Genomic DNA, 5584 nt, shown 5'->3' with positions numbered 1-5584 from the left:
GCAGAAACCTAGCAGATTCCTTCCTCACTGAAGTAAAACATGAAAGTCTGCAGACGCCGTGATTGAAGTTAAAACACGACATTGGAGAAACTCAGCTGGTCAAACAGTGTCCTTTACATAGCAAAGATAAAGATACATTAGCAATGTTTCAGGTTTAAGCCCTTCCCCTTCATCCAGGTACCTGGATGAAAGGGGCTCAGCCTGAAACGTTGCTAATGTATCTTTATCTTTGCTATGTAAAGGACACTGTTTGACCTGTCGTGTTTTTACTCCTTCCTTACTGATGCTCCCTGTGCAACTCATGCTCTGAATAAATCAACCAACTTGTTACAACGCAAATCCAGAAGCCCAGCAAAATTATCTGCAACAGCTTGCTGGCTCATATTGTCCTGCTCATATCCTTCAGTCAGACTGATTACAACAGTGGTACCATAAATGTACCTACAGTACATCTGAGTGAGGTACAGGAGAAAGCCCATGGACTTGTACCTCAGAATGTTGGCGCCAGAAGGAATGATCAAATCCGAAACACTAAACCCCTTAAATATACCTCTAATGTGAAGAAATGTATGTAGAACATGTTCAATTAAAAAGCACATTAAATGGCATCACTCTCAGAAAGGACCTCAGGTCAGAAACATTACAAGGTTTTGATCCCACGCCCTTCAGATGCAAATTGTTTAAGATTTCTCCTGTTTTAAGACCAGATTTTTCTCACATGCAACAGATGTTTGGAGGAAGACCCCCTCCCTGTTCTCCATAAACCAAGGACAACACAAGAACACATTGAGGAATTCCGCTCTAATGACTGTTTATTCTTCTCTGGTGGCGAAATAGAGCTAAACTCTTTAACCCTTACCTACCCAGGCCTTCAAGGAGAGAGATTCTAAACTTTTACAAAATCTGTTTAGTCTTCCAACATTTCACAACCCTTTCACTATATCTTTATTTTAGCACTACAGAGTTGGAGAAACACTGAACCACTTCATTGCAAAATTGACCAACACCTGCTGCAAACTTAGTGACCAAATATCACAGCTTTAACCCATGGGTTACCTCCATAATCAACTAATAAAAAATATCTCAGCCAATATCTATCATTGTTCAGTGGACACCAGTTTAAAGGTAGAGCATTGCTTAGGGACAGCAAAGTGGGTTAGCCCGCCACATGAAACAGCTGACTGTTGCCGTGGATTTGGTGCGCTAAAGGGTCTTTTTCAGTGCTGTACCACTTTAAAAGCAAAACATCTAACTGCCCACCCAGGAATGAAAAGGGAAAACATTAATCTCGGACAGGTGCAAAATTAGTGATACTAGATCAGATATTTGTCTGTGTCACGTCCTTATAAAGGCAGTGGTTGAAAGATAATGAGAGTTGGTTAGGAGAAAATAAATGTAAAAGCTCCTGGTAACAAGGCTGTAGAGATTTGAAAAATAAACTTTGAAGTTTTGGACGAGAAGCAGAGAGCTGGGAGAGGCACTGTCAACTTGTTATCAGGTTCACATAACTGATGCCTTACTATGAATCAAACATTTAAATTCACAAAGCTTTAGACTCACAGGTATGCTCAATATTGCAACATTTCAAACAACATCTGACTCTTCAATCTGAAGCACATGGTTAGGAAAATACAGCAAGATGTATCTAAGGCAACTCAACGCAAGGTTACTCACAAAATAAAGTTTACTGGCAATTGAGGGTGGGCAAGGAACAAAGCCAAAAAAAAAAGTACCATTAGGACCATGAAAAGAGTTGTTGAGCTTGAAGACATCAGTTGGAAGAGCTGGCGCTGTCCTCAAAAGAGTTAAACACTTGGTTGTAAAGGGAATTGTGAGAAAGGAAACTCGCTTTCATTCTCTCATCTACCTGTAAGGCGCTATTCAATAGAGCAAGCGGAACTAGTAGGGATGTGTGAAGAGACAAGTCACACAGTTCCCTTCAATTCTCCCAAGATGATACTTTAAAAACTGTTTAAAGGTTAGCAGAAAGATCTTTTATAATGGAAGCTATTTTCCCCAACTGAAACCACTTTCATTTTTGATTCTTTACAAATATTTAAGCAGGTTGATATAAAAAAAACAGGGTTGTTCCACTAGACTGAACAGTTATAATGCAGTAGAGCAAGGGAACAATGCACATACAAGGCAGAGGGCAGGACTGACATTAGGACTGTTTGCTCTTTATCCACTTCCTTAATGAAGGAATACACTTTAATAGGAGGAACATGATGGACAGGGCAAATAATCAGACACAACATGACAAACTGAGGATTCCTGCACATGCGACAATTTGCTACTGGAGTATTTTGGACAAGGTCAAAAGGTGCCATGGAATTCAGTTTGAGTGCCAAATCATATACTGATAACATGCACCCTTTTTTAAAAAACCTATTAAAGCTGAAAATTACATACAAAAATACATTGTAACAGAGCTGTAGCCTCCAGTAGTGGGATCGTTTATCACTCTATACTTCTACTGCATAGTGGAACCCAACCAAAACGAACCCTGTGGTAGAAACTCAAAAGATAATCCCATTCCAATTCACCTGTCAGGTGATAATACTCTTCAACAACCCTTCTCAAAATGTTGCTTGTAAACTTAAGATGCCCATAATCTCTCTGCACAAGTTTCCTTGAATATGTAGGAACTTGCGTTTCTTGCAGGATACAGTGATAAAGGATTAAGTTGTTCAAAATAAAATTCCAGGTAGATCAGCTGATCTTTCTTCACAAAGGCAGAACACAAGAGCAGGAGTCGGCCATCCGGTCCGTCGAGCCTGCTCCACCATTCAATGGCTGATCTGATGATGGGCTCATCTCCACTGACCTGCCTTTTCCCCATATCCCTCAGTTCCCCTACTCTGTAAAAATCTATCCACCCTGACTTAAATATATTTACTGAGGTCGGCTCCACTGCTTCAATGGGCAGCGAATTCCACAGGTTCCCCACTCTCTGGGAAAAGCAGTTCCTCCTCATCTCCATCCTAAATCTACTCCCCTGGATCTTGAGGTCATGTCCCCTCGTTCTGGTCTCCCCCACCAATGGGAACAACTTATCTGCTTCTATCTTATCCATGCCTTTCATAATTTTATTTGTTTCTAAGATCCCTTCTCATTCTCTTCTAAATTCCAGCGAGTCCAGTCCCAGATGCCTCAATCTCTTCTCATAGGCCAACCCCCTCATCTCTGGAATCAACCTGGTGAACCCCCTCTGCACCGTCTTCAAACCCAGTCCATCCTTCCTCAAGTAAGGAAATCAGAATTGCACGCAGTTCTCCAGATGCTGTTACTGAGGAATTAAACGGCTCATTTACAGTTCCAGTGTCCAGTTCCAAAGACAATTTCAGCCCCAAGCTTCAGATGAGAAAGTGGATATTTAATTGCTCCCTACTCAGGTCACAAGAGTGGAGCCCATTCTGGAAACTTTGTGGGCCGAATGGGTTCTTCCAAAATGTAAATTTACTATAGTTTTCAGTCAGATACAATGGAAGCAAAACAAAAATGCATTCAATCTTAACACTTCTCCTGCAGCAGTGGTTCCCCCCAATTTCCCTTCCAACCCACTGCCTGATCACTTGATAGATTACCAAGTTAATGCTAAATTATACACAGTTATACGCAGTAGGCTTATACCCCACAAGCAATTGAACGTGTCCAAAACTAATTTTTCAAGATTCTAACAGCAGCATTTCCAACTAGATCTGGGCTCAACTGGATTCAGTAGAGGTGAGAAGTCTGTTGGTTTTCCGATGACCGTTGCGCACCACATATATTATTACTCCTGAGACATGGGGAACCATTTTATGACAGTTTTCTCACCATGGGTGCAAGGCATCAGAGGTAGATCCCAACGTTATTTGCTGCCTTGAATGGAGTTTGGCACAGCAACATTTGACTTCGGTATCCACTGGCCTCCTGTTCCAGATTTCTGTCCAGTGACCTCTGCTGCAAATGTATGGTGTAAGCACAGAATTAGACTCAGCTGCTTTTTTAACCAGAATTACTCAAACATTTACCATCATGCTTGCGTGAGTGATTGTATGGAAAAAGCTACAGCTGGTGACAGCCTACTAGATCAAAGCCATTAAAATGTGAGAGTCAGGCAAGAGAAGACGCTGCAGTGTCTCTACTATCCAATATTCTGCACAAAAACAAGGTTCTATTTGAAGTTGTGTGAACTAGATACCGGCTGCCGCATTGCCAGGTAAGGGAGAAGTGTAGAAAATGGGTGTGGAGCCTGCTCCGTTTATTACAACCATGGCTGATCACATGACCTCACTAAGCTGTTCCTGCTTGGACTCCATAGTCCTGGATTCCTGTAGCCAATAGGGCCATATCCCTTTGGAATATATTGAACAAACTGCCTCAACAACTTTCTATTGTAGGGAATTACACAAGTTCACAACTCTGGATGAAAACATTTCTCATCTCAGATTTAAATGGCTTTCCTTTTCTCCTTTGATGGGTGAAGACCTCTGTGCAAATGGCTTTTGAATGTTGATACTGAACCCACTTCTATAATTCCCTCTGGCAGCTCATTCCAGATACGGACCACCCTGAGGGAAAAATTGCCCTCAAGTCCCTGTTAAATCTTCCCTTCCCCACCCCCCCACCTTAAACGCATGCAGAGTTCTGTGATCATCTACTCTGGGAAAAAGGCTGAGCCTTCACTTAACCAGGGCCTCAATTTTATGAGCCTCTATAAGATCACCCCTCATCCTCCTACACTCAAGGGAATAAAGACTCAGCCAGTCCAACCACTCCAGCCCTCCAATATCCTGGTGAATCTCCTCTGTACCCCTTCCAATTTATTGATGTCCTTCCTCCAACTGGCAGTCAGAACTGCATATACTACTCTCGATGTGGTCTCGTCAACACCTTGTATAGGTGAATTGGGTCTCCTTTTGTACTCTATACATGCCCCACTCAATGAAGGCTAGCATGTGAAATGCCTTCTCCCAAACCTATCCACCAGAGTTGCAACTTTCAAAGAACATTCTTCCTGCATTTGACCGGTTCAGTCCTGCCAGAACTTGGTAGGTCACAATCAGATCCCCTCCCATTCTTCAAAAATCCCTGTGAGCACAATCTTAAATGGTTAGCGCAATGCTGTTGCACCAGTGACCAGGGTTCAAATCCGGCAAGAAGTTTAGACTTTCTCTCCATGCATTTCCTCCGGTGGCTCCAGTTTCTTCCCACCTTCAAAAACATACTGGGGATTTAGATCAATTGGGTGGCAGACTCGTGGGCCAAAAGGGCCTGTTACTGTCCTGTATGTCTACATTTTAATTTTAAATTTAAACCTATCCAGTCTCCCTTCATCTGTCAGTCCTGCCATTCTAGGAACCAGTCTGGTGAACCTTCGGTGCGCCACGTCAATTAGGGGAACGTCCGCCCTCAGATCAGGAGGCCAAAACTGCCCACAATTCTCGAGGCGTGACCTCACCAAGGCCCTAGACAACTGCAGGTAGACCGCAGCTTATCATCGGCTAGAGAATGAAATGCCTTCCTGGTGAACTTGTATTAGAAATTAAATACAAAGCAGACATTAAAAAAAAGACAAAAGACCATTGGTACCATGTAG

This window comes from Narcine bancroftii, chromosome 12, assembly GCF_036971445.1.
Source record: "Narcine bancroftii isolate sNarBan1 chromosome 12, sNarBan1.hap1, whole genome shotgun sequence".
In the NCBI taxonomy this organism is placed as follows: Eukaryota; Metazoa; Chordata; class Chondrichthyes; order Torpediniformes; family Narcinidae; genus Narcine; species Narcine bancroftii.
The sequence above is the reverse complement of the archived record's forward strand: the minus strand, read 5'-3'. Positions refer to the sequence as shown.